A 19709-nucleotide genomic window follows, 5' to 3' on the forward strand; every position below is an offset into this window, starting at 1 on the left:
CTAGATTTTTGCAAGTGGTCCTCTTCCTGCCTGAAGGTGAGGAACACAGATCACCATTGAGTTAGGTACCCTGTCTGACGCTTTTGTCAGGTTCAATGATGGTACATATACCCAATGGTACTAAGTGGCGAGTACAGAGACACACACATGTACACAGTCACTTAAAGTAATGAATGAGCAGAGATTCTGATGAATAAATGACAACTTTTTCTCCAGCAGTTCCTTCTGCTCTATAACACGGTGTCTACAGATTGGACTGCTTTTTTTAATGTGATAGGTTCCCTATAACTTTTGGAAGGTTCTGGAACTTTAGCCCACAGCAACATTCATGATAACTCACAAAACAGATTCACACCTAACATAACTGCAATGCCATAATAAACTAAAGCACAATGTTCCTGACTTGTACCTCTTGCATGCAATAACTAGCTAGCATGTAATAACTGGATCATTCACATGATAACCAATGAATATATACATTGAAACAAGGTACTGGACAACATGGTGAAACAACAATGATGAGCATAGCAGAGATATGCTCCGCCACTATCCTTTATGGGCTGCCGAGGTGATCTAGCGATCACCCGGGCAGCCCCCCCTGGCTCTTACCCACTGCCGAAACTTTTGCTCCTCTTAATCGCCCGTGTAATAGGGGCTTTAGGAGTCCATTGGCGATCCTAATCTTTGCATGCTTAGGCTGGGCACACTGCAGTCCGTTCAACGTATCCATTTTTAACTGATTACTTTTATCGTACAGAAAAACCTGGTCAACCACATTTTTGTGTATGCTACAAAAAGAAAAAAAAATGCATCTGTTTTGATCCTTTTTGTTATAATCCAAACACATTGCACACAATTGCATCCGTTTTTTTTCTTCAGAAAACGTATACGTTAAACGGACTGCAAAAGCGCAGCGTGAACCCAACCTTACACAGAGAAGGCTGTTAATCATCTCCGCCCATTGGACTCCTAAGTTCTGAATCAGCAGGGATTTAAATGAGTAGGTTCCAAGTCTTTTCCCATAACACTACATATCAATCTGCTCAGGTCCTTCTGTTCTATAATATGACGCCTGCACACTAGACTACATCTGCCAGGTAGCAGGTTTTCTGTAAAACAACAGCGGACTAAATAAGCTCTCACCTTTGATGCCTGTAGGAATTAAACGAGGCCAAGAGATAGAAAGACGGTAATGAGAAACTTTCAGTTCCTTTAGCAATTCTATGTCCTCCTGCAATATATAACATGCAATGTCAACCCATATAGGAGGTGGTATTCTGCATAGGCATAAACATATCAGGAAAGACAGAAAGGAAAAGGCCCATAGAAGGACAGAAACTGCAGGCGGGCTGGTGGGGGCAAGAAAATAATAAAGACCTGAACTCACCCATCCCGGTGTCTCTGAGGCTGTCAGTTACAGCTGGAAACTGGGTACGTGACGTCAGAGGCACAGGGACGGGAGAGTTCAGGTCTTTATTATTTTCCTGTCCTCACCAGCCTGCCTGCAGTTTTTGTCCTTCCTTTAAGGATTTAAATCTGTATAGTCTGGAGGAAATATGTTAAAGGACTAAATACGGTTCAAGAGGGAAGTGTTTATAGTGTGTCATAAAAAACCAAACTCAAGAACAAGGGGACACAAACTGAGGTTAGTTGGGGGGAAAAACAGAAGCAACATGAGAAAATAATACTTTATTCAATGAATGCGCTCCGGACGGGTTTCCATGGACTTCAATGCAATGTATTTAATGCAATGTATAACAGCTGTTTTCCCATTGAATTCAACAGAATACAGCAGGAAAAATATCAATCTTTTGATTTTTTTATGAGTGTGGGAACATGACCTGAGAGCAGTGTGCACCTAAATGGTTCTCACCTTGACTTTGTAATACCCATCACATGAGGAATCTGCAGTCTGGTTCATGAATGTCTTCCCCTTCTTATGTGTGAATGCATCCCAAATACTCTTTCCTTTTCCATCCATGTCCCAAGCACCTTCGGTTTGGTATGCAGAGCTGCCCACTCCCCACGTGAAAGCTGTAAGGAAGCGATATACAGTCATAGTACTGGCAGGGTGGCACAAGGGGTAGACATAGAAGATAGTTGTCTAGGGCTCCCTTGGGGTGTAATTTAGTCATTGCATGTAGGTACACTTAAGGGCACATTTATTATTCTCTTTGAGCCATTATTTTGGCTAATTTGGTGTCTCTGCACATTTTGTGCAGCATTTTTCTAGCAATTTGCGCTATTTTTGAGTTGTTTACACTGGCAGTAGTTTCGCTCAGTGGGGGCATGGTGTTATGTTAGCTACTTTTTTAGACAGATTTATTTTGTGTGTTTTTTGTTTTGAGCAAAAAAAATTGCACAGAGGTTTTCAGGTCAGACCTTGGCGTCACTTTTATTTTTCACAAAGATGTTAGCCAAAAAAAATGTGAAAAAATTGTGTAAGATTTATCAGGGCCTATGCTACTAATGATAAATTTTGCAAATGGACTGGAGATTTTTGTGCAGCACATGAAAAGAGCGTTGGTGCAAAAATTATTGTGCTAATGACGTGCCCCTAAGTCTTTTATTGATATGAATAATTGTCCTTATGAGAGTTACGATGTAATGTCTGCCCCAGCCATGAGTACAGATGATATATGCTTATCATAGGTAGAAGATTTATGACTAATAACTTACTGGGTGGGAAGGTGCCATAGTAAAAGGATCCCTGATCAGTCTGTGTCCACTGAAAATCCTCTTGGCCCCAGCTGCAGAGTGCCAGGAAGAGCAGCTGGGTAACACAGATGACTCGGAACATCATTCAATGACAGTGACGACGGTCGGCTCAACGTACTGCTTTACAATGTAGTTTTCTTTTTAGTTATTCTTTTTCTGTGATAATAAAACAGAGCTAAGGTAAATTACACAAAATTCAATTTTTTATTCGTTTTTAAAGGGGAACTATTAGCAGGTTAGATGAATCTAACCTGCTGATACGCTCCTATTGCGCACAGGGCGCTAAGGATGAAGGTAAGCTTCTAACCTACTGATATGTCCCTACTGTGTACGGTCTGCTGAGGAAGAAGGTATGTCTCTTACCTTCATCTTCGGCGCCGTTCTCGTGTAGTTTTAAAAGTAATCCTGTGTCCGGTAAGGCTGTTTAAAACACTAAGGGCGGGGCTACTGACCCCCAAGTGCCCATCTTGCCTGCCCCTGGCCGACCCGCTCTACTGATTAATCATTAGAAGAGACGGGCCAGCCGTGGGCAGATCGGTGCTCTGGGGGCAGTGCTCCAAAAGGCCTTACTGGATGGGAACGGCATAATCTATGCATAAGTAATGATGTCTCTCTGTTCTCTACAGATCTTGCGCAGCATCCCTGTATATGGGACTATTGCTGCGCATGTGAGATCTGGAATAAACAGAGATATGTCACGACCTATGCATAGATGAATACACTCACCGGCCACTTTATTAGGTACACCATGCTAGTAACGGGTGGTCTTCTGCTGCTGTAGCCCATCTGCCTCAAAGTTCGACGTACTGTGCGTTCAGAGATGCTCTTCTGCCTACCTTGGTTGTAACGGTTGGCTATTTGAGTCACTGTTGCCTTTCTATCAGCTCGAACCAGTCTGCCCATTCTCCTCTGACCTCTGGCATCAACAAGGCATTTCCGCCCACAGAACTGCCGCTCACTGGATGTTTTTTCTTTTTCGGACCATTCTCTGTAAACCCTAGAGATGGTTGTGGGTGAAAATCCCAGTAGATCAGCAGTTTCTGAAATACTCAGACCAGCCCTTCTGGCACCAACAACCATGCCACGTTCAAAGGCACTCAAATCACCTTTCTTCCCCATACTGATGCTCGGTTTGAACTGCAGGAGATTGTCTTGACCATGTCTACATGCCTAAATAGATGTGATTGGCTGATTAGAAATTAAGTGGTAACGTGCAGTTGGACAGGTATACCTAATAAAGTGGCCGGTGAGTGTATGTATAAGTAGGAGGACGTACAAGCCGGTGGGCGGGCAGGACAGTGCACTGAAAAGCCAAGGAACGCCCCCAGTTCACCAAACGGGTTCGTTTGTATGTTTCCTTTTTTATTAAATTACTGGAAAAATACGCCAAATAGGAAAATAAGAGAAGAAGCACCGGAATCACCACCTATCCAGCTACAGGTACATATGAACCAGCTGTTTTCCTTTAAAGGGGAACTATCAGTAGGTTAGACAAATCTAACCTGCTCATAGCCCCTATTGCGCTGTTCCGGTGCAGTTAGTCATGACCTCCACGGTCAGGAGCACTGCCCCGATAGAGCCGATCCAGGCTGCCCTAGGCAGTGCTCCTAACAGTCTTACCGAACCGTGGAGCACACGACTATCTGCACAGGAACGTCTCCTAAGGCTAGGTTCACACTGCGTTTTCAGCATCCGTTTAACGCATCCGTTTTTTGCAAAAAACGCATGAAAAACGGATTGCAAAAAACGGATTCATTTGTGTGCATCCGTTTTTCCATTGACTTCCATTATAAAAAAAAAACGGATCCGTTTTTTTTGACGGACCAAAACGGACAAAAAAACGTTGCTGACCCTATTTTTCTGGACGTTAAAAAAAACGGATCCGTTAAACGGATGCTGAAAACGCAGTGTGAACCTAGCCTAACCTGCTAATAGTTCCCCTTTAAAAAGACAACTATCATAGAGTGCTATGTATTTAGATACAGATCTAAGTTACTGATCAGGTATTAAAAATGTGACTTTTTTAATTTATCTTAAAATTTCTACAAAATGCATTTTCTTATACAATTAAAAGGATTACTAAAAAAACAGTTTTTCAGTGGCTCAATATATAAAAGAGAGAGCAAATATAATTTAAAAACAAGAAAAGGAAAATGAGGTGCCCAATGGCTCTAAGGGGAATGTACTTACCTCACTGACATCCATAAGGTTACAAAATCTATAAGGTGTTTCTGCCCGGGCTCCAGCAGATAATGTACGCAGCCTGAAATAAAGAAATATCAATGGTTTCTACTCTCTCGCAGGATTATCACGGTAAGAGAATTACTATCCCCAAGAGCTCATTTCTTAACAAAGAATTGGGTTAAGATGTCAGGACTCAGGACGTCTAAACTGAACTACTGATCCAGTAAGAAAAATAGGTTGGTGGTTTAACAAAATTCCATGTAAATGCTATAAAAAAAAATAAAATAATAATATATATATATATATTATGTATGTACTATTGGGGCGAATGGATTTTCTGAGAAAGCCTTCCACCAGGTATAGGATATGGGAAAGGAAGGATATGGGGGGAAGGAACAAGCAGCATCTGTACATCTTATAAGGTTCCAGCCTTTACTTCAGAGGAACCATAGTGCAGCCAGAAAACTCATAGTAGACAATGTTCACATATCGGATTAAAATCCAACAAGTATTTCTGCAGCAGAAACTGGAGGGTAACCCTAAGATTTCTACTGTGGATATATTGTAGGTTTAGGGTCCCCATACACTTTATACTAAAGTTGATTTAACTGTCCGCTTCAGTATACAATGTAAGGGGGCCTCCTGAGTCTAGGAGATATGAGTCAGCCATGATGGATTATGACTGCTCCACCCCTTTATTCTCAGAGAGATAAGCCAGCGACAAAACAGTCTGCCAGAACAGTCTAGCTGTGGTTTACTCTTCTCTCCCCATTAGAAACATATGAATGTTCAGCCCTACTGGGTAGGACAAGAGAGCAATCATTTAGTTATTAGAGATGAGCAAACCTCGAGCATGCTCGAGTCCATCCGAACCCGAACGTTCGGTATTTGATTAGCGGTGGCTGCTGAACTTGGATAAAGCTGTAGAGTTGTCTGGAAAACATGGATACAGCCAATGACTATATCCATGATTTCCACATAGCCTTAGGGCTTTATCCAACTTCAGCAGCCCCCGCTAATCAAATGCCGAAAGTTCGGGTTCGGATGGACTCGAGCATGCTCCAGGTTTGCTCATCTCTATTAGTTATTGAAGGTGTATAGGGACCTTAACAGCGTGCAGTGCTGCAGATCACTCCCAAAAATATCCATTCGGAGTAATACGCTGCTTTTATTTCCACAATGAATATTATTTCAGTAGTAGCGCTAAAAAAAAATCTATGCAGAAATGTTCTGGTGTGTGTGACTTGTGTTGTGGAATCTTCCTTCACATGCATGGAATGTAGATTGCCAGATTTAATGCAAATTTCAGCACTGAAATCTTTGTCATGTGTGAACGAGGCAGTAGTGGATCATAATAGGGGCGTTTCGGGCGGCAGCCCGGGGCCCTGAGCTCCTGGGGGGTCCATGACCACCCAAAAAGACTTATACTTTCAATGGTGTACTGTCTCCTGGCTACACTTCCGCCATGATTTGCAAAAAATCACAGTTTCTTAATGGCAATTTTGCACAAATTAGGACATCATGACATTATCTGTCCTGTACTATGAACGCCAGGCTAGTGCCGCCATAGTTACAGTGGAACGGGGTCTTATAAAATCTCAAGCAGCTTAGTCCAGATTATGTGGTGTAGAACCTATTACTTCCATCAGATAGGTACAGCATATACAAAAACTGAAATGCACTTGCCTCCTGGTGCACCTGATCTCAGTGATCTGTCTATCCAGGGCACACAATCCTGCAGATGCTAAGGGAGGCAGGAGGGGGCACTGTTTGCAATCTGAAAACTGTGCTTGCAGAGGCAATGTGTGGTCCAACATCTGGTCCCTCTATGGTGGGTTTCCCACTGCCTCTTATACTAACTGTAATACACATCAGCAATCATTAGAGGCGATCTCGCATGCAACATTGCCATTGCCATGTTAGCCCAATATACTTACACACTTAAAGGGGTTATACAAAAACATGGCCACTTTCTTCCAGAGACAGCATGACTCTTGTCTCCAGTTCAGGTGTGGTTTCCAATTAAGCTCCATTCACTTCAATGGAAATGAGTTATGCTGCGTTTACACGAAACGATAATTCGCCCAATCGTACGATTAACAATTTCGAAGTAACGATTTTTTCGTAATAACGATCAGCGTTTAGACGGAACAATATATCGTACGGAATATTCGTTTTGAGATCGTTTTGCGATCGCTTAAGCCTATCTCGCACGTAAAATCGGTGAACGACTGTTTACACGAAACGATCTGCAAATTTCGATCATTCGCTGCGTTTACACGTACGATTATCGTTCGAATTCGATCGTTATCATGCAAATTTGCACGATAATCGTTCCATGTAAACGCAGCATTTCAAAACCCCACCCAAACTGAAGACAAGAGAGGGGCTGTCTCTGGAAGAAAGTGGCCATTTTTGTGTAGCGCTGGATAACCCCTTTAAACACATTCTTTATACTGACATGTGCCCTGCCTAAACACCTGTTAATTGGGAAGCAGGTTTTCTGGAAAAGTAACGTGTTTTCTGGGAGCTTTGAAAAGGCCTTAGTGTATAAAAGTCAGTATCCTCCTCCACTCAGGTCCAAGGGGTAATAGTGATTAAAATATCATAAAATTTATTAAAAGAATTATGCCAGCAACACAACTCGTTTCGACACCGGTCTGGTCTCTTTATCAAGTATCTAGCCGGACCGCGTTGCGTCGATGGCATAATTCTTTTAATAAATTTTATGATATTTATATCACTATTACCCCTTGGACCTGCGTCTGCTTTACCCGCTTTGGAGTGGAGGAGGACACTGACTGTCTTTAATCCCTGTGGGGATTAGTGGGGAGTGGGTATGGTTCATTCACATGCTATCAGTAAGAGTTGTGCCTTACACCAGCACAACCTACTCAGGTGAGAGTTCTATGTGCTCACTTTCACCACTTCAGCCCTGTCTGAATTACGTTATGGAGCGCTGTCTTATATTCTGTTACTAGTGTATAAAAGGGAAAGTCGCCACCATTACTCTGTGGGCTCTGGATCTATGCCTAGGTGTATATGTACATGTTTAACTACTCTGAGCTTTTGGGACAAGAACCAAAAAGGAGATCCCCCCCCCCCCTCACCCTCCTTCCCAATTGTTATATCTTGTCGCTCACTTGTTACTTTGTATTTGGCTTTTTTGCTCAATGGGGTTATCCCAAATTATAAAAAACACAGTTACTTTCTTCCAACAACCACACCGCACCTGTCCCCAGGTTGTGGAACTGGAGGACAAGAGGGGTGCTGTTTCTGGAAGAAAGCGGCCATGTTTTCTAAGTCTGGAAAACCCTTTTAACCTATTCACTTAACTATTGAGTGTGGATCTATTTATTATCCATCACAAAGCATTGGTCTACAACTATCTACACATCAAAAGTTTAGTAAAGTTGATGTAGGCGCTCTAACTTTAATTTGAGTATAGTCTCCTTTTAGAAAGCCACTTATTATATCACAATGTATATGGGCAGCTGCGCTCTCTATCCTATTCCAATAGACTAGTTCAGGTTCTAGGTATTTGCTGGCCGTTCACCTACCTTCAGTCTTCAGTGATATCTTTATGCAGTTCTTTCCATAGATTCACATCCAATAAATCAAATAGAACCACTTCTGCTCTAACTAGCAGAATCCCATAGAAACGTCTGGTCCCTCAGCTCTGTAACTGCAGCAAAACCCCTAACAAAACAGAACTCTCCAGGCTGGATGAATCCGCTGAAACCCACAGAATGTAGTGCAGAGGCTGCTGGGAGAGGTGCTTCACCACTATACATACAACACTTTCTCCTCCTCTTTTTCTTTTGTCATCTATCCTTTTTTTTTAGTATGGGCTCATGTCTTAAAAGGGGTTATTTCATGAGTAGTATTGTTTAGAATTAAATTCACACTCAAATGGTCTACTATGTCCTTTATATGTATGGTTCCATATATACAGAAAACTTCAAAAACAACTTTATTTGAAAAAAAAAAAAGATCATCTCACTAGATAGTACAGAAATATTGTTAGTATAGCACCACCTGCTGTTTCTTTGCGGTAGCTTTCCTGTGTCCACCTCAATAAATGTCAGAAGAGATGCTATACCAGAACATTTGCAATCTCATCCACTGCCAAGCAGAAGACGCAGCAGCTTCGACAACACAGGGATCCCTCCACATGATCAGTAAAGAAGAGAGAGAAGCAAGACACTAAAGCCCCTATTACACGGGGCGACTGGAGGAGCATATGAGCGGTGTCAGCACTTGTTTGCTCCTCTCTCCCTGATCGCTGCCGCCGCTATTACGTGTGAGGCTGGGGGCGGCGGCGGGGAGCCATGGGGGGGCTGCCCAGGTGATTGCTAGATTGTCCGGGCAGCCCATAGCAGATAGCAGTGGTCTGCTTCTGCCGATCCTATTCCACGGAGCGATGCAGCAGGTTGCTGTTATATGAGTCGTTTTTCTTTCAACATGTTGAAAGACAAACAACTGCAGGCGCATAAAGACACACTGAGGCAGGCGGAATTCAGCCTATTTTACTCAGTGTGAACATACCCATGGGGTACTATTACACGGAACGATGATCGGCCGAATCGCCCCAATTCAGCCGATTATCGCTACATGTAATAAATACAACGATCAGCCGATGACAACAATCATCGGTTGATCGTTGATATAGGTTTGGACCTATCTTTGTCGGGTGCCGACCACGCACCTCTACGTTTAATAGCGGTGCGCGGCCGGCGACTGACTATATACATTACCTATCCACGTTCCAGGGCTGCTGCTGCGGTCTTCTTCTCCCCGGGTCCTGCGCGCTCTAGCTTCAGAGTGGCCTGTCAGCTGACAGGCCGCCCGGCCAATCACAGCAGCCCTGGAATGTGGATAGGTAATTGTCATGGCCGCAGCGGCGTCCCGCGTTCCGGGCCGCCGCCGCGACCGCCTCCTGCCCCATGCAGCAGCCGGTGTCCATAGTCAGGGACCCGGCGCTGCCATTACTTCGGCCCCGGGGGGCGCCTCACCTCTCCACACTCCCGTCTCTCGCTGTGCCGGCCGGCGCGCGCGTCCCCGCCTCCTAGGGCGCGCGCGCGCCGGCTGTCTCAGATTTAAAGGGGCAGTGCGCTCCTAATTGGTAGTTGCACCCAATCACTCCCCTATAAATCCCAGCATGCCCTGTCCCTTGTGTTGGAGCCTCTACATGCTTCCCATAGCGTTGGCCCAGCCCCTATTGTTCCTGTTTCCTATCTGCCACCTGGTCCCAAGTCCTTGTTCCTGATTCCTTCCTGCTACCTGGTCCCTAGTCCTTGTTCCTGGTTCCTATCCGTTACCTGGTCCCTAGTCTGTGTTCCTGGTTCCTGTTCCCCTGTGTGACCGTGGCTCCTGAGTTCAGCCTGTCACCTGCGGACACGCCTACTGCTCCTGCCACGCCTCGCCTGCCGTCACCAGCAACCAAGCCAGGGGTAGCGACCTGGGGGTCGCCTGCCGCAGCAAGTCCATCCCGCCTTGCGGCGGGCTCTGGTGAAAACCAGCGGCCCCTTAGACTCCGCTCCCTGGTGAGGTTAGTGCCATCGCTGGTGACGGTCCAGTGGATCCACTACTCCAGGCGTTACAGTAGGCTCCAAACATGGATCCCGGCGAGGTGCCTGATCTCCGTGACGTCGCCAGAGTGGTCGCTCAACAGGCGCAACAAATCCAGAAACAGTCGCAGCAGATCCAGCAACTCACTGCCGCCTTACAGCGCACACCACCTCCTGACGCTGTTTCTACACTCCGACTTGCTCTCCCAAGCAAATACTCTGGTGACTCTAAGTTGTGCAGAGGATTCCTGACTCAGTGCACCATGCATATTGAACTTTTAAGTAGTCAGTTTTCCACCGAGCGCTCTAAAGTGGCTTTCATCATCAGCCTATTGGAGGGTAGAGCCCTGGCCTGGGCCACGCCACTGTGGGACCGTGATGATCCTGTTGCTGCCAATCTCCGGGCCTTCCTATTCGAGTTTCGCTCTGTCTTTGAGGAACCTGCCCGTGCTTCTTCAGCCGAGACTGCTCTCCTCAACCTCTCTCAAGGGAGCTCCTCTGTTGGTGACTACGCCATCCAGTTCCGTACCCTGGCGGCTGAATTGGACTGGAATGAAGCCGCTCTAATAGCCACCTTCAAGAAGGGCCTATCCAGTCAAGTGAAAGATGTGCTTTCCGCCCGAGACCTACCTACCTCCCTGAACGAACTCATCCTACTGGCCGCCAGAGTTGATACTCGTTTTTCGGAGAGGGAGGAGGAGGTTCGGCATGAACATCTACTAAGCCGTTCCCGTCGCCATCCCCAGCTGGCGCCGGTTTTCCAGAATCCTGACTTTCCGATGTCCCAGCCCTCTCCTGATATTCCTATGGAGGTGGAACGGGCTCACCTGACGCCTGATGAAAGAATCCGTCGTCTGGAGTTGAATCTCTGTCTCTATTGCGGTGGTTCAGATCACTTTCGGCTGAGATGTCCCCTACGTCCTCAAACGTCCGGAAAATGCTCGCACCTAGGTCCGGTGGGACAGGTGTCCCTAGGTGTGAATGCCACCCTTCCAAGTCTGTCTATGCCAGTTTCCATCCGGACTCCCTCAGGACAAAATCACCAGACTACTGCCTTTCTCGATTCTGGGTCAGCAGGCAGTTTTATTGCGGCTACATTGGTCCAAAGATGGCAGCTACCCGTGACCCGCCTAGCCAGGCCCCTGACTATCTCCTCGGTCACGGGCGAAATTCTTCCCGACCGTGTGTACTACCAGACCGCACCTTTAGTCCTCCAGGTGGGTCCTTTACATCAGGAAAAGATATCCTTCTACGTCCTGCCCCATTCTTCCCCCACCGTTCTCCTGGGACTCCCTTGGCTGCAATTACATGCCCCTAAGCTGGACTGGAGTGTCGAGGTGCCTTCCCAAAGAAGGCCTACTGTTGTTGGCTGTCTCCTAATTAAGTTGGAGAATGGGTCCGGATCCCCTCTCCCACACCATGCACTTAGAATGAAGACACAGACAACGTATCTTGCAAACAAGTCTGGTGTAAATGGGCCCAGTTTTATTATGGTGATCACATTTTATAGACAGATAAAATATAGGGTGGTAACAAATGCTAATAAGACATAGATGAGGCGGTGCTAGTGATTTAGATATTCAGTCATGCGCAATAGCATCTATATTAGTATCCATTATTATTATTCAAAAAGGTTAGAACAACACATTCTCTGCAGTGATACTTTCACATTATTCCCACTGTAACAGACAGGCAACTTTCCTCTGAGAATGTCCTTGAACACTGATAAACATGTCTCTGAGGGAAATAGTTCTTGAGACAAAACATTCTTTCTAGTGTCATATCAGAAGTTTTCTAAGGTAAGCAATGTTCCAACTATCTCTGAGAACCCACCTTTGTTTATACAGAAAAAAACCAATGGATATGAATGTAAAATGCAAAGTCATACACTATATACGTCGTCAACTTCAAAAAAACTAATAACTACGGATATATTTTGACAGATATGGTATTAAATGTTCAATTAAAATTGTTTACATAAGGATGTTGATACATACATAAGGATGCTAAAAAACATTTGTTATCTGCTTATGAGAATTATAGAATAACATTTATTATCTGCTGGGAACAGGTTTATTATCTGCTGGGAACAGGTTCAGTCACATAGGAGAGTTCCATAATCTTGAAACCAGCTGTATATCCTTGAACAAGTTCAGTGAAAGTTCCATGAGAAAAAGTCTTATTGTTTCTTTCAAACTTTGGATGGATTAACTCATTCCTCTCAGTGTCCCCCCTTTTTGGCGATGATGAAGAAATCTGGGTCCTGGACAGGATTAAATCCCAGTATGCACCCTAAACACTCTCTGACCGGCGAGGGTTGTCAGGGTGCGGATGCTTCTGGGTCCAACACCATCACCTAGAGCCACATGGGCATATCCTCCTCCAAGAAATTTCCTCATCATAACGCCAATCTAGAAGGAAAAGAAACAAACATCATTACTTATAGAGTATAAGATTTAGTCTTTGTAACTTTCTGACAACAATAGCATAATCCTTTGATTACACAATAGACCAATAAAAGAAACAACATGATCTGAAAAACTGTTTGTAGTATTCCCATGAACCATCCTCCCATACCATTGAACCAATTTGCAGGATTTAAGCTAGCTAATGCCCCTGACCACCATTTATCCTGGTCTGACAGAATCATCTCATCATGTTTTTTCCTTAGTTGTGCAATTTTATCCAGTCCTGCTGTGATTTGCACTATTCCCTGATCATTTACATAATGACAACATGTAGGGCCAACTACCTGACACATCCCCCCTTGAGCAGCAGTCAGAAAATCAAGCACCACAGTGTGCTGGTTAGTAACTACCATAAGTTGCCTCTGTACTGCTACTGAGGTGTTAAGTATATCCAGTATGTCAAATATCTGATCATCTAAATAGTCTGTGGCTCCAACTAATTTGTCCCAAGTTTGCATCACCATAAGATACAGAAATAAAGTACTAAAAAATTTGTTGAGAGTTATAGATGGCGGAACAAACTTACAGCAGATGAGATAGGTAGGTCTGCAATAACCGAAAGAAAATACTAAACAATGGGTGAGTCTGTACAGTATACATAAATATACAGCTTAGTTACAACAAAACAAATAAAAGCTTATTATCAATACCCAAAATAACATATATATATGACAAATACCTCTCCGGATTTTATCAAAATAACCAAACCTTATTGTCTTATCACTGTATATAACAGACGTGACTCTATAACAAGGACTTTAAAAAGTTTCTGAAAAAGGAAAGTTTAGATGTGAGCAAATCTTATCTCATGGCAAAATTAAAATAAAAAGTTGATTGACACATAAATTAAAAACAGCACAACAGGTAAATGCAATAAAATCTCCACAATGTGACCTACTATGTAACCACTAGATTCACTTATAATAACCAGATAGTGAATTCACAATCTTCAGTAAGGGATTCTCAAAATTTCCACTTCTTTTTAGTCTTTTTACTTTATTTTGTACCTAGAAAACGTCTTTATGATTAGATCACACAGGACTAATGACTGGTCGCATGGTCACATCTCTTCCTGTACATAATCATATAGTATAATACATACACCAATAATATGAAGTAACTCGGCGCTTATTACCGATATAATATTTGGATCCTACTGAATTGTCTCTTGTCTCACTGAGATCATCACATATTACACATAAAATAACCACCATAGAAATAAAAGCAAAGTGTAAACGATACATCACCTAAGGTTTCAAAGCCTTTTTAGAATAATATATCATATGATCCTTTTTGTAATAGTAGCATTGGTATGGATCCTTTATCCTTAAACCCATCTTTTGACTGACAGGCCTCTTTACAGACACTTGGACTCTTGGCCTCAGTTATATCGCTTCTTTTAAGGCCACTAGTATCACCTCAGACATTGGCTTTGTCGTCTCCCATAGTTTTGGCTTGACCTGTAAAGAAGACACCAATACAAACAAGGACATACCTATATAGGCCACCTGTGGCAGGTGGATGACGTCCACTTACATTCCCTGAAACAGGCAGGAAGATGACAGACTATGCAGACAGGCACTTTACCGTGTTACTTACAGTAGGTTATGGCAGGTGTAGACAATACAGCCGTACACAACCCTCTCTGCTATATTTGTTGTCCCCTGGGCCGCCCAATGTGAGGATACTACACCACATTACACATGGCTTCCTTCTGCTGGTTTTGTCAGACAACTTACAGTGGGATACAAGGCAGGCGGCAAACACAGTTACTTACTTACTGTCTGACTGCCATCTTTACCCAGTACCTCTTCTCCATCCGCTGGTCTCACAGCTTGTTGCTGATTGTTCCTGGAAAAGACTTAAAAACAAACAGATCCACATCTCCTCCTCCACCTGTACACTATGTACGGTTACCTCAGGAAGAGACTGGAAACATCTCCCCATTCCCTTGTACGCTTTGTACGCTGTTACCTTGGGAAGAGCACAGAAGCCACAGCATCACCAGCTTCATCCATCACCCTTTTTGGCATCAGGGTTTGTCTGCGTGAACGTTGCGTCAGCCACTCTATGGCAGCTTTTTTTCAAGTGCTTTTGGTAAGCCCAGGGACCAAACAAATCTCTAATTTGCCAATTAACCCATAATGGTGGGCTTCATATAGACATCTGCACAGTTACCTTCAACCATCCTACATGTCTTAGTGATTGTCCTCACCTCCAGCTTATGGCAGGAGCGGTTTCTGCAGTGGAACGTCACTCTGCATGGCGGTAACATATATCCTTGCGTCTTGTGTCATCCATCTTGAAAAGTCTGAGATAATCTACAATGAAAACTTTTAAACTTTCATTAATATTTGGGCTTTCAATTACATTTTCATCTTTCACAATTTAAAATATCAAAATTGGCTACTCCATCAAAATGGGCTGCTATATATATTGGGGGGCATAAGGAGTGCAGACTGGAGCCATGGATATGGGTTTGGCTTTACTAGGGATAAAACAATACATATATATTCATGAGCTAGTCTGCCATAACCCTAAAAATAAAGACATTAAAAAAACAATTAAACATTGTACACTTGTCCCATATTAACCTTCTTTTGATTAAAAAAAGTAAATAAATCAGCTGAAATGAATATTCCTTCAATCCGCTGCTCTTATCAGTAAACAGAACGCTCTGTACCTCACTTCTAACCTTGAGCAGTGAAATCATTAGATACAAGAGTTAAAACTTCTTGGAAGTTTTTTTTTTTTTTTCTTTTTTTAACATCCTTGAAGTTACAGAAGATATCAGCGCTGTGCTCTTATGCACCAGACTGTAACCTTGGACAGTGGCACACATACTTATTAGGATAGATGTGTACACATATATATATATATATATATATATATATATATATATATATATATATATATATATATATAAAAACACTTGTTAAATAAAGTTACATAGAAATATATATTACAGTAGTAAGTTACTACTCCTTAGAAATATCATACGTTGGGGACACACACTTAAAGAAAATCTGCTTACAATATACCTTTGTCTAACTTTCTTCTCCATCAGGTAATAATATTCATTAATAAATGTGCAAAACAGTTGTTAGACTCTATCGGAGAATCCTGTGCCCGCCCCCTCAGTGACACTAAGCAGTATGGGCGGAGGACAGAAATGCCAGGAGTTAAAATGGCCACCGGACTAGATAACCCGATATAGGGGTGTTGGCTTAGGGCATGGTTTTGAGACGTCACAATTATAATACAGACGTGGATGATATGTGGGAGTGGTTGGCTTTCAGTCGCCATCTTTGAGGGCTGATTACAAAAAAGTGGCGTAGCTAAATAAGCAAATGTTCCACGGTCGGGACAACAGAAAATGATCAACATTTTGTAACACGTAACATACTTCCAAAGCGGAACACCAGCTTAGTAAGACTGGCTGAAATACGACAGTATATAATGTAGGAGCGTACATTACATTACACTAACAGCTCTGATTCTTTTTTTTTCCTAATGCTACTTGCATGTGATCTGCAGCCCTCAGAGCTGGTTGATGGCCTTGTACAAAACATAACAAATAACACACATTATGTACTTTGTATGCTGCTTCACTACGCAGCATTAATTAACCTATTCAGCTCTCTCAGTACTGTATCTAGCAATGAGCTGGACTGTTCTCCTTGTCTGAGTACGTGGCATTGTACTTAGACACTTACATGGCACTGTACACTATTTGAGGTTAGGCTGCCACCTCCACAAAAGGCATTGGTCTTACTATCAGGTCAGGGGCACTTTAAATCAAAGTAACTACTTCAACAGCCGACCAAAGGGAAGATTCCTGCAGAACAAAGGGTCTATACGCCACCATTGGAGGTAGGTTGGCTTTTCGCAGGATCTGGGGTTTTTTATACAGATATAAACTGGGTACAATGGTGTAACATAATGATGTGGCTTGGGTCTGCCACACACACTACAATATTCTGTCTTATCTAGATATTGCTGGTCACCGGCACATGACATGTCCACCCATTATCAATTATTAATCCTCCCCTTGTTTCTTGGACTTTAGTCCAAGTATTGGGGTTAAAAACAGCATCGTGTTGGATGTTAAAATATTTCAACATTGCTTTTGCCCTTTTTGCTTGTTCTTTGCCATATCGGCAGGTCACTATGTGGGTTGCAGAAACCCCTTTTGATTCTGTGTGTCCCATTTTATATTACTTCGTGATCGTATAACAGGAGGCACCCAGAATGATCAACTGATGATTTTCTTTCTTGTGTCCTGTACGTATAACAGGAGGCACCCAGAATGATCAACTGATGATTTTCTTTCTTGTGTCCTGTACACTTATGACCACGGATCACTACCAAAAGCTGGGACTTAGAATATTCCACGGTTCAGGGCTTCCTTCTCTTATGTTGAAATACACTCTTGCTGCTATGTAGATTGCAAAACAAGTTACCCCAAGTATACAGAGGACAGTAATAGGCATATCACAGATCTTTCCCTTGGAAACAACCAGACCACTGTCCAGCGTCCTTGTATAGTTAGGCTACTAGGCTCATTCCAAAGTGGTTTTAGCACTGGCACTGTTCCCACTGCACAACGCTCCGTGTTTATGAGGATCTGTGTGACAACCACGGCCGGGCTCTGGGTAACAGTTTTAGCCTGAATGAGCAATTCTTCGCCTACTATATACTATCCCTCACAGGTTAGGACAAACAAACATAGAACAGCCAACAAGAGGAGAACAAAGTTCAAATTGACACGCCTATCGTGAGTTCACTTTGATAACTTACTCTGCAGAGGTAGGTAAGAAAGATGTGAAGGAGGAGAGCACAGAAAAGAGCAAACAAATTTTTACTCTTACCTGGCCAGGTTTTGTGGTCTCCTTGTTCACCCCTCTCTCTCCTGGTACAGCAGTGCAGGTCATCCGATCTCCCGATGTAATGGGCGTGTCCCTGTTCAAAGGGCGCCAATAATGTCGAGGTGCCTTCCCAAAGAAGGCCTACTGTTGTTGGCTGTCTCCTAATTAAGTTGGAGAATGGGTCCGGATCCCCTCTCCCACACCATGCACTTAGAATGAAGACACAGACAACGTATCTTGCAAACAAGTCTGGTGTAAATGGGCCCAGTTTTATTATGGTGATCACATTTTATAGACAGATAAAATATAGGGTGGTAACAAATGCTAATAAGACATAGATGAGGCGGTGCTAGTGATTTAGATATTCAGTCATGCGCAATAGCATCTATATTAGTATCCATTATTATTATTCAAAAAGGTTAGAACAACACATTCTCTGCAGTGATACTTTCACATTATTCCCACTGTAACAGACAGGCAACTTTCCTCTGAGAATGTCCTTGAACACTGATAAACATGTCTCTGAGGGAAATAGTTCTTGAGACAAAACATTCTTTCTAGTGTCATATCAGAAGTTTTCTAAGGTAAGCAATGTTCCAACTATCTCTGAGAACCCACCTTTGTTTATACAGAAAAAAACCAATGGATATGAATGTAAAATGCAAAGTCATACACTATATACGTCGTCAACTTCAAAAAAACTAATAACTACGGATATATTTTGACAGATATGGTATTAAATGTTCAATTAAAATTGTTTACATAAGGATGTTGATACATACATAAGGATGCTAAAAAACATTTGTTATCTGCTTATGAGAATTATAGAATAACATTTATTATCTGCTGGGAACAGGTTTATTATCTGCTGGGAACAGGTTCAGTCACATAGGAGAGTTCCATAATCTTGAAACCAGCTGTATATCCTTGAACAAGTTCAGTGAAAGTTCCATGAGAAAAAGTCTTATTGTTTCTTTCAAACTTTGGATGGATTAACTCATTCCTCTCAGGAGAACCGGGGAGATTCTCAGTTGGGGTCAGGACTGTTCCAGCCAGTGTCTCAAGTTACCTCAGCACCTCACCAAGCACTCTATGTCCTCTTACCACCGGGAGAACTTACAGAAGGATCTCTTCCACAAACCCACATCCCCTTGCCACGTTATATCTCCTGATCGTCTAGTACCAGTCGTCACCTCTACTCTTCGGAAAGTACCCCCCGGAAAGACCCATGTTCACCCTGCGCTTCGAAGAGGTATTTTGAAGTGGGGACATTCCTCATTGGAGGCCGGGCACTCTGGAGTCCGTAAGACCGGCCAACGGATCTCCCGCCACTACTGGTGGTCCAGTCTGTTCCAAGATGTCAAAGACTTTGTGGCTTCCTGTGCCATCTGCAGGCAAGAAAGAGGGGGAGGCCAAAGGGGGGGGGGTACTGTCACGGCCGCAGCGGCGTCCCGCGTTCCGGGCCTCCGCCGCGACCGCCTCCTGCCCCATGCAGCAGCCGGTGTCCATAGTCAGGGACCCGGCGCTGCTATTACTTCGGCCCCGGGGGGCGCCTCACCTCTCCACGCTCCTGTCTCTCGCTGTGCCGGCCGGCGCGCGCGTCCCCGCCTCCTAGGGCGCGCGCGCTGGCTGTCTCAGATTTAAAGGGGCAGTGCGCTCCTAATTGGTAGTTGCACCCAATCACTCCCCTATAAATCCCAGCATGCCCTGTCCCTTGTGTTGGAGCCTCTACATGCTTCCCATAGCGTTGGCCCAGCCCCTGTTGTTCCTGTTTCCTATCTGCCACCTGGTCCCAAGTCCTTGTTCCTGATTCCTTCCTGCTACCTGGTCCCTAGTCCTTGTTCCTGGTTCCTATCCGTTACCTGGTCCCTAGTCTGTGTTCCTGGTTCCTGTTCCCCTGT

General features: G+C 43.7%; 1 long non-coding RNA gene across 1 annotated transcript; it reads right to left on the minus strand.

The window, feature by feature from the left end:
• Positions 1–11922: 11922 nt before the first annotated feature.
• Positions 11923–17723, minus strand: LOC138802536 (uncharacterized). Its single transcript, XR_011364775.1, has 2 exons — positions 14188–17723; positions 11923–12883 (listed from the first exon to the last, which is right to left on the minus strand). It is a non-coding gene; the product is annotated as an uncharacterized lncRNA (long non-coding RNA).
• Positions 17724–19709: the final 1986 nt, after the last annotated feature.

The sequence above is a fragment of the Dendropsophus ebraccatus genome, chromosome 1, assembly GCF_027789765.1.
Source record: "Dendropsophus ebraccatus isolate aDenEbr1 chromosome 1, aDenEbr1.pat, whole genome shotgun sequence".
Lineage (NCBI taxonomy): Eukaryota > Metazoa > Chordata > Amphibia > Anura > Hylidae > Dendropsophus > Dendropsophus ebraccatus.